Source organism: Lepus europaeus, chromosome 16 (assembly GCF_033115175.1).
Source record: "Lepus europaeus isolate LE1 chromosome 16, mLepTim1.pri, whole genome shotgun sequence".
Taxonomy (NCBI): Eukaryota; Metazoa; Chordata; class Mammalia; order Lagomorpha; family Leporidae; genus Lepus; species Lepus europaeus.
Window position 1 is genome coordinate 38846324 of NC_084842.1, and position 20836 is coordinate 38867159.

Here is a 20836-nt window from a genome sequence, read left to right on the forward strand (position 1 = left end):
GAGATTTTTCATCAGAATTACACTGAGTCTGCAATATAGAAAAAACATTGCCAAGGGTGTTTGTGATTAGCTGACTTCTGTTGTATCCCAATCAGCAATACATATTTCAGAGGCAGTTAGCTGCCATTTCAAAGAACTCAAAGGACTCTCCATACCAATAGAGGCTACTGAAGTTATAATAAGTTATTTATTTGTGACAGGCAGAGTGGACAGTGAGAGAGAGAGAGACAGAGAGAAAAGTCTTCCTTTGCCATTGGTTCACCCCCAATGGCTGCTGCGGCCGGTGCACTGCAGCCGCACACCGTGCTGAACCGAAGCCAGGAGCCAGGTGCTTCCTCCTGATCTCCCATGCGGCTGCAGGGCCCAAGCACTTGGGCCATCCTCCACTGCACTCCTGGGCCACAGCAGAGAGCTGGACTGGAAGAGGAGGAACCAGGACAGAATCCGGTGCCCCAACTTGGAATAGAACCCAGTGTGCTGGCGCCACAGGCGGAAGATTAGCCTATTGAGCCACGGCGCTGGCCAATAAGTTATAATACCTCTTATGTACGAAGGAGCTCTTGATTAGCAAAAACATATTGGAAGTTATTTTTATTGAGAAATAGGTAATGTTCATAGCTTTTCTGATTGCTTAGAAAAATACCAGTACTTTCATGTTTGAATGGGGAGGAGTGTCAGGATTTAGGAATTATCTTTGCCATTCATTGACTTATTCATTCATGGTTTACAGGGTATTATTGGATGATGTTGCAGCCTAATATCATTAAGAATTTACCTAAATCCTGTCATCAAATATTATGTCTAGTCTTTCTTTTTTTTTTTTTTTTGACAGGCAGAGTGGACAGTGAGAGAGAGAGAGACAGAGAGATAGGTCTTCCTTTTGCCATTGGTTCACCCTCCAATGGCCGCCGCGGTAGGCGCGCTGTGGCCTGCGCACCGCGCTGATCCGATGGCAGGAGCCAGGTGCTTCTCCTGGTCTCCCATGGGGTGCAGGGCCCAAGGACTTTGGGCCATCCTCCACTGCACTCCCGGGCCACAGCAGAGAGCTGGCCTGGAAGAGGGGCAACCGGGACAGGATCCGTGCCCCGACCGGGACTAGAACCCGGTGTGCCGGCGCCAGCTTATGTCTAGTCTTTCAAGTGCTGACTTCATGGAACTTGTTGGTCAGATACCTAAGGAACAGAAAACTAAAATTTTACCTGTACTTTATAGAAAAATAAAGTATGTGATTATTTGGAGCTTACTTGATAATAAATATTATTTGTGGCAGCTTAATCTGTTCAGCAAAGTAGTTTCCTAATATACCATTTGATAATAGGATTGTGTGGGAGGACTGCTATAGGACCTACCTCCCTCTAATTACCCCATAGAATTTTATTTAGAAAAAAATGTAAACCATTTGTATCAAAACAAGTTAACCTATTTTAGTTCAGAAGAGTTTTAGTATATCTAATTATCATTAAATTGACTAGTACAAACTATATCCTCACATTATGGGAAATAATGCTGGCACATTAAAGGGAATGCTATCTTTTCCCCATCAACTATCACTGATGTTGTAATAAGAATTGTGAAAAGAAGGTGGGATGTTGATTGACACCTGGCATTTATTTGTTTGCCGGCAGTAACAAAAATTATAGGACAGACATATAAAACAGCATTGTAGAGAAATAGGCAACTGAGAACTTATCATATAGAGAACATATTAAGAAGGCATATTCAGCAACAGAGTTAAGTCTGTTTTCTCCCAAATAATAAAGAGTGTGGTGACACTTGAGAGAAATGGACTTAAGTTAATAAAGAGTTATAGATTCTAGGTCATTAATATGCAAATCTGTGTCCCACAGAGGGAACCAGGAAGACAGAGACATTGAAAAGAAACATTTAAAGAAACATTTAAAGAGTAATCCACCCTCCCTCTTACTCTGTCATGGAATAAAATATTTGAATTAAAAATCCTTTAGAAAGTCTCTTGTTTCATCCTTTTTATCACAAGCAGGGAGAAGACAAATAATTCATCTCAATGTTATATTGAATTAAAATTAGAACCAGGACTATAGTGAAGTACTTCTGTGAGAATAAATGTTTCAGACTTAGAACCGTGTTTCAACATCATTTTGGTCACTTCCAACATGTATGACCTTAGACCAAGTTAATGTTGATGTTGATTCTCTTTTCTGATATTAAAAGGGAAACAGTGACTTGATCAGCTCTTGTCCTGACTGTTGATGTACAATGTAATACTTTATCCATTTTAGTATTCTTTTTATTCTAGAACTAGTGGTTGAACTCTGTAATTAACACACAATTATTCTTAGGTGTTTAAATTTTAACTGAAAAGTGATCCCTGTTAAATACAAGAGTGGGAAAAAGAGAGGGAGGAGATGTACAATTTGGGGCATGCTCAATCGGACTTGCCCCAAATGGTGGAGTTAGAAATGTGCCAGGGGATTCCAATACAATCCCATCAAGGTGGCATGTACCAATGCCATCTCACTAGCCCAAGTGATCATCTTCAGTTCACAATTGATCACACTGATAGGTCTAAGAGTCAAAGGGATCACACAAACAAAACTAGTGTCTGCTAATACTAACTGATAGAATCAAAAAGGGAGAGAATGATCCAACATGGAAGCTGGAGACACAGCAGACCCATAGAATGGCAGATGTCCTAAAAAGCACTCTGGCCTCAGAATCAGCCCTTAAGGCATTCGGATCTGGCTGAAGAGCCCATGAGAGTATTTTAGGCATGGAAATCAAGACACTCTGTCAAAAAAAAAAAAAAAAAGAAGGATCTCTGCGAGTGAGATCCCAGTGGAAAGAACGGGGCCATCAAAGAAGGAGGTACCTTTCTCTGAAGGGAGGAGAGAACTTCGACTTTGACTATGACCCTGTCAGAATAAGATTGAAGTCAGAAAACCCTAAAGGCTTCCATAGCCTTGGCAACTCATGATAGAGCCTAGGGAGATTACTGACGCCATAAACAAGAGTGTCAAATTGTTAAATCAACAACAGGAGTCACTGTGTACTTTCGTCTCATGTGGAATCTGTCCTTAATGTGTTGTCCAATGTGAAGTAATGCTATAACTAGCACTGAAACAGTATTTTTACACTTTGTGTTTACGTATGGGTGCAAACTGATGAAATCCTTACTTAGTATATACTGAATTGATCTTCTGTACATAAAGATAATTGAAAATGAAAAAAAAAAACTTGGTTTTAAATTGGAAATTGCATAGAAAATTAATCAATTTTTTAAAAATATCATGTAGGATCTCTGTCCTTAATGTGCTGTACATTGTGATTTAATGCTAACTAGTACTCAAACAGTATTTTTTACTTTGTGTTACTATGTGAGGGCAAACTGTTGAAATCTTTACTTAATATATACCAAACTGATCTTCTGTATATAAAGAGAATTGAAAATGAATCTTGATGTGAATGGAAGGGGAGAGGGAGCGGGAAAGGTGAGGGTTGCGGATGGGAGGGAAGTTTGGCGGGGGGGGAAGCCATTGTAATCCATAAGCTATATACTTTGGAAATTTATATTCATTAAATAAAAGTTTAAAAAAAGAATTACATAATAAAAACTATAAAGATTTTTTTAAACTGTAAAAAAAAAAGGGAGTATTGATAGGTGTTGTGAGAATTAAATGTAATTAAAATTCATTGAACATTGGCCGGCGCCGCGGCTCAATAGGCTAATCCTCCGCCTTGTGGCACTGGCACACCGGGTTCTAGTCCCGGTCGGGGCACCGATCCTATCCCGGTTGCCCCTCTTCCAGGCCAGCTCTCTGCTGTGGCCAGGGAGTGCAGTGGAGGATGGCCCAAGTTCTTGGGCCCTGCACCCCATGGGAGACCAGGAGAAGCACCTGGCTCCTGCCATCGGATCAGCGCGCTGCGCCGGCCGCAGCGCGCTACCGCGGCGGCCATTGGAGGGTGAACCAACGGCAAAGGAAGACCTTTCTCTCTATCTCTCTCTCTCTCACTGTCCACTCTGCCTGTCAAAAATTAAAAAAAAAAAAAAGAAAAAAAAAAGAAAATTCATTGAACATTATATTACTTTTTAAAAAGATTTATTTCTGTATTTGAAAGACAGAGTAACAGAGAAAAGAGAAGAGAGGAGAGAGAAAGAAAAAGAGAGAGAAAAACAGAGAAAAATATCTTCCATCCCCTGGTTCACCCCCTAAACTGTCACAACAACCAAGACGGGGCCAGACCAAGGCCATGAGTCAAGAGCTTCATCCAGGATTCTTATGTGGGTGTGGAGGCCCAAGCACTTGGGACATCTGCTGCTGCTTTCCCATGTGCATTAGCAGGGAGTTGGATTGGAAGTTGAGTGGCCAGGACTCAAACCAGAGCTCATATGGGATGCCAACACTGTGGACAATGGCTTAACCCACTCTTGACCACAGAGCTGCCCTGAACATTATGTTTTGAAATATTTTGATAGCCATGTGTATTGGGTTGGTTAGATAAATGAAATTTAGTTTAATATCTTGTTTTAATTACTATGAAAAGTATGAATTAAGTTCAGCAACATTTGATTAGAAGGATTTGAAATTAAAAGGAGTTAAAGTTTTATCTACTTTTTAAAATTAGATTTAATAAAATGACATTTCTGTAAATTTACTTATGAAGAAATAGGATATAAGAGTTAATAATTTGTCTCAATCTTATAGGTAATAACTGGAAGTCTGGGCTTTAAATTCATGCCTTTTCAGACAGCCTCTGTATCGAATGAAGACAACTAAAAAGCATCATGATTGTGGATACTCAGATATTATTTAAACAAAGAGAGTATTACTAAACAGTCATGATGTTTAAAACTGGCGGACTTCAGCTGCTGCCCACCTTTTCTTTGGATATACCATACACAAACATAGACTGCTATCCGAAACAAGTTACCAAAAGATAAAAAGAAAATTCAGTTCTTCTATCCTACATAATTCTTATTAAGCAATGCTAAAGAGATTCAACTTTTTTTGTATAAATAATAAAACTGTCACAGATTTTTTTTAAAAAATCACAAAAGCCACTGGTTTTGAAATATAAATACTGACTTTTATGCTGAACATAAAAGCAAATACCATTGAATCATTAATTTTAAAAAAAAATGCAAAAGTACATTTAATCTATCTGTTGCCTCAAGAAAGAACTTCATCAAAACCATTTCTGAAAGATGCTAAATGCCTCCAGAAAAACATTTCTTAAACTTTCCAAACACTTCAAAATTGTACTCAAACTGATAGAAGGCACTCAAAATGCATTATATATGAATCTTGATCTGTCAACTCCTGTGTACCACATTAATAATATGTTTCCTCTATAATTTAATTTTATTTCCAACCCACATTTATTGCTGTCAGTAAATTTTCACAGTTATGAATTTAATTAGTGCCTGAGCATTTGAGTTTGGGCATGGAATCTGATCCTTAGGCCTCGAGTCTGAGCAAGAATTACTTGCTTGACAGTTGTGTCTCCATATTTGTTGGCCTGTTCTTTCGCTTAGCCACCACTGTTAGACCCTGTCAGGCGAGACAAAGCCCAGGGTGTTTTCTTTCTGGAGTCCTTCCTTCACGTTGGCGTCAGTACAGAAAATCAACTACCCCCCTTATGTGTAATCAGTTCACACTATAACCAGGGTTGAATCTCTGTTTCACCACCCCAGATCTGCTTTCCTGTAATTGAGCTGCATCCCTAGGCAGATGCCTTCCTCATTATCTTAATCAAAGTTATTCTGGTGGAGAGAGAGTTGCTTTGCACAATTGTTTTTGCAGAAGTCCTTGGCAAGCTCTTGCTCCCTTGGCTGAGATTGTGATCACTTAGGAGCCAATCAGTGGCACTGCAGATGCACAATGGTCTTGTCTTGATCCTGTGCCCAGTCCGTGGTGGGGTGTGGTTCAGCTATGCACAATAGATGGAATGAAAGCTGGAGAATATCAGTGAAAGGAGTCAATGAAGGGGAGCTGGGGGCTGATCATTTAAAACAAGAGAACCAAATTCTGCAGCTGTTCCCTCCTGTTTCCGCCTCCTTCCCCTCCCATTTCAAAGCAGTCTTGGAGACATTACAGAGGAAGGCAGATCTTCATTCTAATTTGGCTAAGATGTTTTAATGGACATGAAACTTCTCATATTTGCCACAGACATATCTAGCATCTTCTTAATTGATTAAGTTTTTGGGATTCAAAATTCAGAGATACTTTTGAGTACAATGGTAGCAGACTATATCCCTTGATTTAGACAAGGTACTTGAATTAGGGGGAAAAAAGTGGAAACACAATGAGGCAAAAAAAATATTCAAAATTTTATTCTAAACAAGGCTTAAATTTAATTTTATAGTTAATGGTTATAAGAACTTTTAACAACATAACCAGAAAAACATACAGTATGGCTATGATAAGGACAAATAAAATGTCAAATTATTTTAAATAAATGAAAGTAAAAACTTGGACCTTTTTTCTAAAAATAATTGTGGAAGAGAAAAAAGGAAGTACACTATTCCAACATATAGTAATACGCTGTAGATGAGACTAATGTATTCATTGTTGAGTAGTAAGGCATTTAAGAAATCGGTTGGCTCCAGTTTGAGAGAGAGATGTAATTATTCACCTTTGAATGCTTTGATTCAGGTATGTCTTCATTCATCTTGAAATTCCTGAGTCCTGGAGGCCAATGGCGTGGCACAGTGGATTAAGCATCATTTTGCGACGCCAGCATCCATTTGGGTGCCTGTTCTAGTCCCAGGGGCTCTACTTCCGATCCAGCTCCTTGCTGATGGCCTGGGAAAGCTGCAGAGGACGACCCAAGTGCTTGGACCCCTGCACCCATTTAAGAGACCCAGGATAGCCTCCTGGCTCCTGGTTTCAAATTGGCCCAGCTCTGGCCATTGTAGCCCCTTAGGATATGAACCAGCAGATGGAAGACCTCTCTCTCTTTCTCACTCTCTCTCCTGTACCTCTGCTTCTCAAGTAAATAAATAAATCTTTAAAAAAAGAGAAAGAGAGAAATTCCATGAGTCTTGCATAAAACCTGACACAAAAACAGTAAATCTGGGAAAAATTAAATATATCCATGCGACTATCATTTCCCTGACTTTAAATCTAAAAGCCATATTCCAAGGGGTTTCTTTGGTATTTATTTGTATTCATTGATTAATAAACTATCTGACAACCTAAAGCAAGAAGACAGCATGAATATACAATTCTTAGTAACTATAACAAACAGCAAAAGTAACTGAACACCATAACACTCTGAATATTTTTGTTATTCAAAGGTAACAGGGAAGCTCAGGTTTTTTTCTATTAAAGATGTGTATTTTTCTATTAAAGATGTGTATTTTTCTTTTTTTTTTTTTTTTTTGACAGGCAGAGTGGACAGTGAGAGAGAGACAGAGAGAAAGGTCTTCCTTTTGCCGTTGGTTCACCCTCCAATGGCCGCTGCGGCTGGCGCATCTTGCTGATCCGAAGCCAGGAGCCAGGTGCTTATCCTGGTCTCCCCTGGGGTGCAGAGCCCAAACACTTGGGCCATCCTTCACTGCACTCCCTGGCCACAGCAGAGAGGCATGTGTATTTTTCTAACAGTTAAAATAATGCAGAAGAAGGTGAGGAAGAGGAGAAAGAGAAGAACAAGAAGGGGAATAAATATCAATATTCTCATTCTTGCAAGACAGTCATGGATATTTTTCTGTTTGCAGATTTACTTTTATAAACCAATACTTAGGTTATGTTTTTGACATAGTAGTAATGATACTGGAACTTGCAATAGCTTATTTCACTGGGATACTTCAATTTTCACCTAATTTATTACTGGTGATATTCGGCATATTTTCAGGTTTGATAGGTAGTTATACATTTATATTTAAAAACTATTTGTGCCAGAAATATATTCATCTGTCAAACAGTAGTAATTGATGACTTAAATAAAATTTAATGTAATGCTATAAACTAATACTATAAATCATTTTGTTTAAATTTATTGGAGATACTTCCTCTTAGTTTTATCCTTGAAAATTGATTTATTTTTCCATCTAATGAATTTATTTTATATTTACCACTTTAAGAGTGGATCTTGTAACCATAACCATGACAAATAAATAGAACTATTTTTATCAACATCAGAATAAGCTGACATAAAAATTTATAATGTGGAGTAGTGGAGAATCACCTAAATTCACAAGTAAAATGCATATACCTTCTAACTGGGCTCAAATTTCTTGAATCTGAAAAATATATTCTCACATTTCCAAAAAGAAATAAAATCCAGACAACTAATAAAATGCCAATAAATCTTGAAGAATTCTTGAAAAACCAAAAATAATTAGAATATTAAATATAGAAAAATAAAGGAGGATTCTGTTTATATAAATACATCCCTATAGTGAAGGGAACAAAGATAATCAAATCCTACCAGGGACACAGCCATTTCTTTCTAAGAAAAGCCCTGAGAAAATACAAGCACAAAAGAATGATGGTGCTGAAAAACCACTGGTTAAACGCTACTTGTGGGTTCTGCTCTATGTCTCACGGCAAGTGACGCTGGGCCCCTGAGCCCCTTGACTGGGCTAGGAAGGACACCATTTGCCATCCCTACTCAAGTTTCTGAGAAAACCATGAGCTTAGGGTGTTCTAATTCTTACTATTCTCTCCTGATGCTGAAATCTGATCCCAGCATTGCTCTCAAACTGCTTGGATGAGACACAAGAGAAGAACTGGAGCATGAGCAGGAGGAAGGCTTGAGGGTGGGGGTGGGGCCAGGAATCCCATTATGTTCCTAAATCTGTATATATGAAATATATGAAACTTGTATAACTTAAATAAAATTTTTAAAAAAGAACAATAACAACCCAAACAAGCAAAAGTGCAAGAACACGGCCAGGCAAGGAATGCATTCTGTCAATTCCTAAGGATGGAGCAAAGGGAATGGAGTGTGAAATAGAGCAGGGTTTTCACCTTGTGGTAAGGATTAAGAGATTCATGGACAGAACACACCAGCAGTGGAGATGGAAGAATTAGAGAACTAAGAAAATTGAGAGGGTTTGGGATTGTGGAGACTTCTGGAGCTTGATCTTGATAAATAAAAATAGTTAAAACATATTCAGAGCTTGCTGTGCTCCCAGGCTTGCACTGTTAGCACGTTACATGTAGTACTGATTTTAATCCTCAAACATAGATACTATTAATACATGTTTTTATAGATGAAAAACTTGAGGTTTCACACTGGCTTATTAACTAGTATAAATCCAGTTTATAAGTTAAATATTAAATAATTTATTTCAGTAATTCTAAGTCCATTCCCATACTGTTATCTATTAGGTTATATTCCCTCCAGATTAAAACAGTTTCCTGATGAAAATACATACCACTGCTCACAGAAAAATGGATAGTCTTGTTCAAGATGGATATTATATTTGGATCAGTATTATGGTGTCAGGCATAAAAGGATAAAAAGAAAAAGAAATTAATGCATTTATATATGAGGAACGGGTAGTGTTTGGGGAGAATAATTAACCAATCTTCATATTTCTGAACTTAAATTTCTGGTTTAGATGACAGAAGATATCCTTTTAGAATGCATCTTCCTGTGGTTATCCCATCATTTTAATTAGGTTTGGATTCCAGTATGATTCTGCCTGGTTCCCCTTCATGCATCTTATCTTATTCCACCATTGCAGTATTAAGCTATACATTGTCCATTCCCTACGCATATTCTGTTCTTCCTAGCATGTGCCTTTCTTTCTTTCCACCCCATGGTCATGGTCAGTCTGTCAGATACAGAACTTCCAAGCTCTTGCTCCAGGGTCTGCCTACCTTTCTCGTGTTTACTGGTTTTTTTTGTTTGTTTGTTTTGTTTTTAATTCATCAATTACTACTTCTTCCTACCAAGAATAATTGTCTATATTCAGGGGCTTGCAAAGAGTGAAATTCATCTATTTCATAAACACAAGTTCTCTTCTGTGAGTTTTATTTCAGTGATACGTTCAATGTGGAGCAAAATAGTATATTACCAAGGAATTTGAAAGTACTCAAATCTTTTTACTGGCCTCTTCTGGACAACCTGTTGAAACCCTTGATCACATTCCTTGATGGGGTAACATATAAGACATTCATAACTTTTCTAACCCATTCGTGCTAGGGGTTTTGACCTTTCTCCTCTAGTAGAAACTTCACATACTTGTAGACTCCTTAGGTTAATTCCTATCACTCGTGGGAAAATAATTCTGTTTTCTTTTCTCTTATGCCATAGTCTAATGGTCTCTCTGAGTATATGCAGAGCTCTACCATTGGGCTGTGCTGGTATCTTTCTCAAAGTCAAGACATTTCAGGCACAGGAACTTGGTGATATTCACAGTTTGGGGATGCAGTAGAGCAGAGTTTTTGGAAAAAGGAAGACCTTTCTCTCTGTCTCTCTCTCTCTCTCACTGTCTAACTTTCCTGTCAAAAAATAAATAAAAAAAAAACTAACTTTTAGAAATGACTTCACTGTTGATGTCAAATACAAGAATACATCTACAAAAATCAAAATCAAATCAAACAATTCTTTTCAATATGTTCAAATCTTAACTAAACATGTCAGCAACTATCATGAGGCAGGGATGTATATTTATAGACATAAATCTCACATAAGGCTGTCACCTGTAAAAATGGAGCTTCTTCCTGGTCTCCCACATGGGTGCAGGGACCCAAGCACTTGAGCCATCTTCCACTGCTTCCCCAGGTGCATTAGCAGGGAGCTGGATGGGAAGTGGAGCAGCCAGGACTGGAACAGGCATCCATATGGGATGCCAGTGTTGCAGGTGGCCCCTTAACCCATTATACCAAAATGCAGAAATTTCATTTTGCAAAATGTTAACATGCATTAAAAATTATACATATTTATGGGGTACTATGAGATTTTTTGTTACACACATACATTGTGTAATGTCCAGTCAGGGTAAATATTGTTATCCTTTCAAGTGTTTAAAATGTCTTTATAGGGACCAGTGTTGTGGAGTAGAGCGTTAAGCTGTTACTTGCAAAGCCAACATCTCATATGGGTGCTGGCTCCAATCCCGGCTGCTCCACTTCTGGCCCAGCTCCTTGCTAACGTGCTTGGGAAGGCAGTGGAAGATGGCCCAAGTACTTGAGCCTCTGCATCCACATGGCAGCACAGGATGGAGTTCTAGGCTCTTAGCTTCAGCTTGACCCAGCCCTGGTCACTGAGGACATTTGAGGAGGTAGTGAGCAACAGCAAATCTGTTTCTCTCTCGGTGTGTCTTCCTCTTTTTATAACTTTGCCTTTGAATTAAAATAAGTAAATCTCTTAGTATTATTTTTATATTGAACACATTAAAAAATCTTATCATCTAGTTTTTAATTTTAATGGGAAAACATACAGTAAATATATCTACCTTCATCCTACTGTGCAATAGAACTCCAGAACTTCTTTTTTTTTTTTTTTAAGATTTATTTTATTTATTTGAAAGGTGGAGTTACAGACAGAGAGAGAGAGGGAAAGAGATAGAAAGGCCTTCCACCCACTGGTTCACTTTCCAAATGGCCAAAATAGCTGGGGCTGGGCTGGGCCAGGCCAAAGCCAAGAACCAAGAGCTTCTTCCAGTTCTCAATCTCCCACATGGGTGCATGGGCCCAAGCACTTGGGCCATTTTCCACTGCTTTCTCAAGCCCATTAGCAGGGAGCTAGATCAGAAGTGGAGCAGTGGGTCTCCAACCAGAGCCTATTTGGTATGCTGGCATTGCAATCAGCAACTGAACCCATTATGCTGCAGCACTGGACCCACCCCAGAACTTCTTATTCCTACCTAGTTGTAATCTAATACCTGCCAATCATTTTGAAAACCTCTCCTTTTAGGTAACCATGCAAAGAATGACAAACAAAGCTGTAATTGTTCTGATGCAATAGCATTCATGACTTTATAATAAGAATACACTACTGCCTTCAAAATTTAATTAATTACAAAAGGAATGCACATTGATATTGATATTTATTTACAACTGTATTTTTATTCTTTTTAAAGATTTATTTTATTTATTTGAAAGTCACAGTTAGAGAGAGAGACAGAGAGAGGAAGAGAGAGATCTTCCATCTGCTAGTCTTATCTCCAAATGTCTGCAGAGACCAAGCAGAAGCCAACAGCCAGGAGCTTCTTCCTGGTCTCCCACATGGGTGCAGGGACCCAAGCACTTGAGCCATCTTCCACTGCTTCCCCAGGTGCATTAGCAGGGAGCTGGATGGGAAGTGGAGCAGCCAGGACTGGAACAGGCATCCATATGGGATGCCAGTGTTGCAGGTGGCCCCTTAACCCATTATACCAAAATGCTGGCCCCACAACTATATTTTTAACTGTATTGGAAATTTTTCTGTATATATATATTTCAAAGAAGTGATGCAAGAATAAGCTATTGGTTATTTCTAGCAACATTATGTAAAATAACATTTTTATGCGAATAAGTCCACAGCAAGGAATTAGAGTCCACAACAAGAGAATTTACTAGATAAATTAAAGTTTATTAAGTAAATGAAATATACTAAATGAAAACAGTTTATGAATATTAATTAGTCTAAAGATATTCATATTATTGTGTTAAATGTATAGCATTTAAATGTATAGTAAAACTTTCTTTTCTTTTTTTTTTTTTTGACAGGCAGAGTGGACAGTGAGAGAGAGAGACAGACAGAGAGAAAGGTCTTCCTTTGCCGTTGGTTCACCCTCCAATGGCCACCGCGGCTGGCGCGCTGCGGCTGGCGCACCGCGCTGATCCGATGGCAGGAGCCAGGTGCTTCTCCTGGTCTCCCATGGGGTGCAGGGCCCAAGCACTTGAGCCATCCTCCACTGCACTCCCTGGCCACAGCAGAGAGCTGGCCTGGAAGAGGGGCAACCGGGACAGAATCCGGCGCCCCGACCGGGGCTAGAACCTGGTGTGCCGGCGCCGCAAGGTGGAGGATTAGCCTAGTGAGCCGCGGCGCCGGCTAAATGTATAGTAAAACTTTAAAGCCAATTTTACCCTAAGTAATGTCTTTCTGAGTATGTTGATATGTGTAGAGGAAAAATAGGGTTTCACACAGTTCTTAACATTTTTCCTAGATGGAAGGATTAAATATTATTTGTATTTACCTTATTGATAAGTATTCAATTCTTTCTTTAATTCACAAATGTGTGAGATATAATAAAGTTTAGTTGTAGTCAAAGACTCAGTTTAACCTTATAATTTAACACAACTTCAGCCTTCATAGGTTATTTTAAAGACACAAGGCTGCTTTCAAAATGTGTGTTCTTTGCCTAGTTTGGTTGTTGGTGATGAAAGTTATATAGTTGAATTACCATTCATTTGAATGTTGAAAGTCTCACTTAAATATCAGGATGGTAATAGCATTAAGTAGAATTCAGAGTGAAGAGCACAGAATTAGTGTATCAGGATTTAGACAAGAAGTATAGAAAGGAGAGAGAAGAAAAGAGAAACTTCAGTTTCTTACCATTTTGCTCAGACTTTGCAATGACAAGATCACTGCTAAAATTTACCTAGGGTCTGTTTGTCATGAAGCTTTATAAAATAGGCATGATATCCATATAGATAACTTTCAACTCAATTTAAGAATGAATAATTTATATTTCTAAGCAAAGTTTAAAGTACTTTTCAATTGGAAGCTATGACTGTGGAAGATATAAAAGGTGAATATGACAATCCTCTAGGCAAATATCAAAACAATCAACTTTTTTTCTTTGTCAAAGGCAAAGGTTGAAAAAGAGGACATTTTGTCCCTGAAATATGTCACATATGTTCATTCAGGAAGGACTGCAAGAAAGACTGATTTTCAAAACTTTAATGCTCATATCCATGAAATATATATATATATATATAGAGAGAGAGAGAGAGAGAGAGAGAGAGACCCTATTAAAATCAGATTACATTAATTAGAAGTATATTCACTATTATATACATTTTGAAGTTTTTCTAATGCTGAGGTACCACATATAATGATTTATTGAAATATTTATCATACACTCTGTTTTTACTTAATTTCCCCAATATTTAGTAGTTATCAGGTTTTTTCCCCTTACTTCAAGAAGTTCTTTCAGTCTGATTGTTACTGTTTAGGTTTCTGTTTATTTTTTGTTACTTTTATTTTATATCACTAGATCTTTTTTTTTTTTTTGCCAGATAGTTCTGTAGTAGTTAATGTCAAGTTCCAAATAAAAACAATTGAGAGAGTATGTGTCTTATTTAAAGTAAGCATAATTAGTTGATTGGAATTTCTGAGTACAATGAGACCCTTAACACTAAGTACTGGACAATTTACGCAACAACCAAAGAAAATTTCCATTTATGAGACATCAACCGCCTCTCTGTCCTCATATATATATATATATATATATATATATATATATACAATTGTAATACACCAGCTTCCATTTTTCCAAGTAAGATATTCCCTTTTGGAATAGAATTTTATATTTTCAGTGATTGATATAAAATGAAAAGTAGATGTAGTGTTAGAATGGTTTATCTACTGCTTTAAGTAGCTTCAGCTGAAAGAAAGAAAGAAAGAAAGAAAGAAAGAAAGAAAGAAAGAGAGAGAGAGAGAAAGAAAGAAAGAAAGAAAGAATGAAAGAAGGAAAAACAAACAGAAAGAAAGAAATGAACAGTTGAATAGAAAGAAAGAATGATAGGTCTCCCAAATATAATGCTATTTAATGAAATTTTATAGTTCCTCATGGATTAAGATAGGCATTAGCTAATCACCAAATAAAAATGGACAATAATAAAAATCCTGAGGGAAAATATTAGCTGATCATTTAGTTTAAATGTCCTCATCTATTGCGTATCAAGGAAATTATAGCCAATAATAATGTACTGTTATATTTCAAAATAACCAAGAGTAAATAACTGTCTTATCACAAAAAGAGTAAGGTGATGGATATACTAATTAGTTTGAATTAATTATTTCATAGTGTATACATAAATCACCAATTGCACTAAATACATGTATATACTTATGATGTCAAATAAAAATAATATGAGATATTAGATTACAACAAAAAATAAATAAGTCTGAAAATTTAATGTATATATTTTGCTTATTAGCATGCAGATAATAAGCAGAAAGATGAAAATGTTAAAAATACACCCATTACGGCCGGCGCCGCAGCTCACTAGGCTAATCCTCCGCCTTGTGGCGCCGGCACACCGGGTTCTAGTCCCGGTCGGGGCACCGATCCTGTCCCGGTTGCCCCTCTTCCAGGCCAGCTCTCTGCTGTGGTCAGGGAGTGCAGTGGAGGATGACCCAAGTGCTTGGGCCCTGCACCCCATGGGAGACCAGAAGAAGCACCTGGCTCCTGCCATCGGATCAGCGCGGTGCGCTGGCCGCAGTGCGCTACCGTGGCAGCCATTGGAGGGTGAACCAACGGCAAAAGGAAGAGCTTTCTCTCTGTCTCTCTCTCACTGTCTACTCTGCCTGTCAAAAAAAAAAAAAAAAAACACCCATTAAAGCCGTAATCTTGAAATGGTGTCCTTATTTTACAATTTTTATTGTCTCAAGTATTGAGGAATGATAAACGATTAGCAAGCTCTGCTTTTTTTTATTCATGTGGCACTCCTTTGCTTGTCACATTACATTGGATGGGGCAGACTACATGTGAATACAGATATAATGAATCTTTTACAATACAAATCTTTAGGATGAGTATGATTTGATAATATTCTTTATTTGTCTTTTGATCATTGCTTCTTGCTCATGAATATTATCAAGAATGATTCCTGACAGAGGGTCTATTTCAGAAGACTGTGAAAAGCAGCCTATACTCATAGGAATATACTTAGACTTTATAAATATTAAAATAATATAGATGTTTAATGCTCAGTACAACAGCCATGATCAGTATATTGTAACAAGTCTTTCTTGCCTCATTTTCTTATTTTAAGAAATTGTGACAAAAGTAAACCTTAAATAAATATTTAATGTAACAGTTACATGACAATAACCTCTATTTGATAAAACAATATAGGCAAAACATCTGCAAAACTGTAGCTATCTCTAATATAAGAGAGCAGCAGTTGGATTGCAAATTTAAAAAAAAAAATAAGTACAAAAAATGGTCCAAGCAAAACTATGTAAACAAAGAAATCTGCTAATCAAAAGCAATTTCTCATGAAATAAAGACAGCAGCTAATTGAGAGCATCTGAGATTAAAATAAAATTAGCTTCAAAGTGAAAACCCTTGCAGTTTCTTGCAGGAAAGCTGTGAGGATAATATGCAAACTTAAAGACGTTTAGATGTGGAAAATGTTAGTAGAAATGCTATTTCTCACTCTGACGAAATATTTTGTAAGCCCTATAATTAACTTTTTCTGTTATAAAACTGCTGTATAATACATAAAAATTACAAAAATGAATCTCTAAGTGTCCAGCATAGGAAAGCATGTTTAGGCAAATCCACTATAGATTGAGGCCTCCATGGCCCACTTGATTTATCTGGCAAAGGGGCTGTTTGTGCCTCAAGAGCAGGGGTGCAACATTGTCCTGAGCGCTGACTCTCTCTTACTTCAGTAGAAGTTACTGAATAGAAAATAACAGCATCAGGTTGTTTGGTGGGAAGAATCATAGGGTTGAAGACAGACCTGAGTGTGTGGGAGAGTGAGAACAAACAAAGGGCAGGCAGCGGAAAATCCATTGGTATATCTTGCGCAGAGTAAAGATCACATATTATAGTGTTTCTTGGTATGAAACTTTACATGTGAAGAGTAAAAAAAAAAAAAAAAAAGATTCAATGTGTAACTTCATCCAAACAAGGGAAATTAGTTAATGAGATGTTAACCATAATGCCCACGTAGGTTGAAAATGGATTTTGATGTTATGGATCCACTGAAATAAGACAAAAGCCTAAGCATCCAAGCATTGCTATCTCAGAGTTGCTGGTTGAATATTGTGTCACAATAAAATTCTAAATCAACTCTGTTTTTAGGAATATATATCCCTATTATATCTCTAATATTATTTTTAATTAACATTATTGCATAAATTGCACTGTTACATGAGAGAGAAAGTGTTAAATTATATTACAGACTTGTACAAATATGAATATAAGGCATGCATATGATATTTATACACATAAGTGTATATTTGTATATATATGGATGTATGACACATGTACTGGGTGATGGATGAGAAGGAGAGAGAAGGGGAAGACAGTAAGGAAGACAAGAAAAGAGGAGGGGCGGGGAGGGGGAAGGAAAGCAGAAGAGGAAGGGGGAGAGAAGACACGCTCATTTTTAATGCCCATGACCAAGGTTCAATATAGAGATGGAACCTGATTTATCTATCCATGTCTGGAAATAGCAGCCAAAAATCCACCCTTACTATTCAAGGCATTTCCAGCTTTAAATCAATCTCCTTTAATCTGTCTACAAACATCTTTTTACTTCCACAAACATTCCTCTTCTTCCCATTCCTTTGCTCTGTTACCAGTGACGATCTAAGTCATGCAGGATCTCATTGATCATTCTGGTATCGAGGGCAGAGGTATCTGTTCTAAGGCTATTTCCCCCTGCTCTTCATGCTTGTGGTCTTTCTGATTGATTCTCACATACATATAAGGCAAAGTTAGCACTTAGGGTGAATCGACCCTCAATGGCACTACTGGTCCTGAGAGGTATAATGCTCTGCACACAGTGTAGCCTGTACTTTGTTTTTTTTGCCAGTACCTCAGTAACCATGGGGCAATCGCATGGGTTGTCAGTTCTACCTGCCTTCAGAATTCCCTTGAGTACAAATCTATACTCTCTCCCACAGTTTCTGGTTTGAAGAAAACCATGGTGAACACCATTTAGATCTCCCACCTGCACAGACTACCACACAGTCATCTTGCTCTGGTCGTTCTGGCGGTCGTTTGCTGGGAAATGACATGCACCTAGGTTGCCTTCTCTGAGAGTTTCAAACAGCAGGGCAAAAATTCCTCTTTATTAATATTCGCAGTCCTACCTATGAAGCAGCAGATGGTGGCTCAAGTAGCTGAGCTTCTGTAGCCCACAAGGGAGACTTCAACCGGGTCCAGCTCAGCTGTTACAACAATTTGGAGAGTGAACCACATGTGGGAGATATCTTTCTCTCTACCTTTCTATCAATAATAAATTATTTTAAAAATATGAATAAATATTTATAAAATAATAAGTCCCATAGATTGAAATGGAAGAACATTAGAGAGTAATGTAAAGTCACAGTAAAGATAAATATTTGGGCATTTATAAAAGGTAGTATTGTTTCCTTGGTAAAACTACACTTTTTATTTTCTATGTGATTTAAGAGATTGTTGAAATAATCATTAGTAAAAAAATCTAATATTAAAATTTTGGTTGATAGCACTCTATTTTGGTTTCTATATAAGATTATAGTGTATTGAAGTAATTGTGAATTTATGTTTTTAGAACAATATGCAACAATACAATTTTGCGATAGCAATAATTAAAGGGAATTTGATTGGATCATAAGTGAGTGGAAATTATGCATGTACTGATGTTAAGATGGTATAAATTCAGACTAGAATGTTATAACTTTAAAGTTTCAAATTTAAACCTCATGGTATGCACGAAAATATTTATAGAATACATACAAATGATATAGGAGAAAAACTAAAATCTTTCACAACCACAAACAAGAGAGAAAGAGAGAAATACAGGAAATGATAGACAAAAAGAGTTACAGTTTATATAAAAATGCTAAAATTCAGAAATAAATTCCTTCTTTTAGAAGTAGTTTACCAATACCAGACAAAATAGACTTTCAGTAAAAAAGTTTATAAAGGCAAATAAGCTCATTATACATTAACACAATTTTAATATATAAGAATATAAACTAATCATAAATGTTGATTGCCTAGTAGATCATCAAGATATATTAAGCAAAAACTGATAAAAATGAAAGGAGTATTAAATATATTACTCATTTCTGCAAAAAGTCTAGTAACAGAATAACTAGGGAGAAGATAAGCAAAGAAAGAACTTGAACAATACAATACGTCAACTAGATCTAACAGACATGCACAACACTTTGATTAATGAGAATAGAATGCATACATATTATTCTCAAATACACATGAAGCATTTTCAAATATAAATCATGTGTTAGGCCACAAATTAAGTGCCAATAGATTTTAAAAGACCAAATGGCATACTGTATGTAGCAAAATATGGCCACAAAACAAAGATCAGTCATTGGCAAGAATCAGCAAGAAATAAGGAGTGAAGAGGTGGAGCTAGAAGACATTTAGAGAAATGAAAATATTATGTATGAGTCTATAATAATGGATAATTGTCATGCACTTGTTCATATTCATAGAATCCTTAGCACCAATTGTATGTGATGTGTGTATGTAATGATGTGTCAATATAGGTTTGTTAGTTGAAACAAATGTACTGGTGGGGATGTTGAAAATGTGTGTGTGTGTGTGCCTATACCTGTGTAGAGACAGGTAGGGCATAGAAAATATCTGTGTCTTCCATTAGTTTTACTGTGAACTTAAACCTGCTATAAAAAAATGGGCTCCATTAAAAATAGATATATCAATTATCTTCCACAACCAAATTAAGATTAAGTTAGAAATCAGTGTCAGAAGAAAAACTGTAAAACTCTGAAATTTTTTAAAATTAAATGACACATTTGTGAGCCACCAATTGATCAAAGCAAGAACCCTGACTGAAGTTGGGAAATACATACAGATGAATCAAAACAAAAGCAAACATATCACAGCTGATGGAAGGCAGTCATAGTTGTGCTGAGGAAGGGTGGGCATTTGGCACACCAGTCAAGACACTGCTCAAGACGCTCACCTCTCATACCTAGTGCCTGGCTTTGAATACCGGCTCCGCTACTAACTCCAGCTTCCTGCTAATTCACTCCTGGGAGACAGCAGATAATGATTCAAGTAGTTGGATCCCTGGCACCCTAGTGGGAGACCTTGATTGAGTTCCAGGACACCAGTTCTGGCCTGCCCCAGACATGGCTTTTATGAGTTTCTGAGGAGTGAACCAGTTGTGAGAGATTTTCTCTCTGTCCACCTCTCTCACTTCCTGCTTCCCTTTCACACAAAATAAATGAATAAATAGAACTGTAAAAACTGATCAGAATAACAGTCACGTTTACAAAATAAAGAGAAAAATACCACATGAGAAATATATATGACAAATTTAAAGACCTTTACATAATGGAACTACTAAAAGGTTGCAATAGATGGAACTAACCTCAACACAACAAAAGCTAATAATAAAATGTTTTTTACTTAATGGTGAAAAAACTGACAGCTTTACCTCAGGAATTCCCACTCCTATTAATGTAATGCTGGAAGTTCTGGTCACAGCAATTAGATGAAGGGAGAAAGAAGAAGGAGGGAGAGGAAGAAGGAAGGAAGGAAGGGAGGGAGGAAGGGAGGGAGGGAGGGAGGGAGAGAGGGAGGAAGAAATGAAGGAAGGAAGGAAGGAAGGAAGGAAGGGGAGCAGAGAAGAGGAGGCTGGAGAAGAAAGATGGAGGGAAATAGAAGTCGTCCAAATTAAAAAGGAAGAGTAAGATTATCTCTGCAGATGACAGTCCATACACATACAGATTTGTTAGAATTAATGAGCAAATTCAGCAAAGCAGCAAGATTAAAAAATCAACATTCAGCTATTAGTTACATTTCTACATGCTAATAATAAGCAATCTAAAAAGAAATTAAGAAAAATTTCCCACAAAATAGTATCAAAATAAATAAAATACTTAGGAATGACCTTCACCCAAAAGATGGAAGACTTACACAATGAAAACTGTGAAAGACATTGCTGAAAGGAATTTAAACAGATATAAATACATG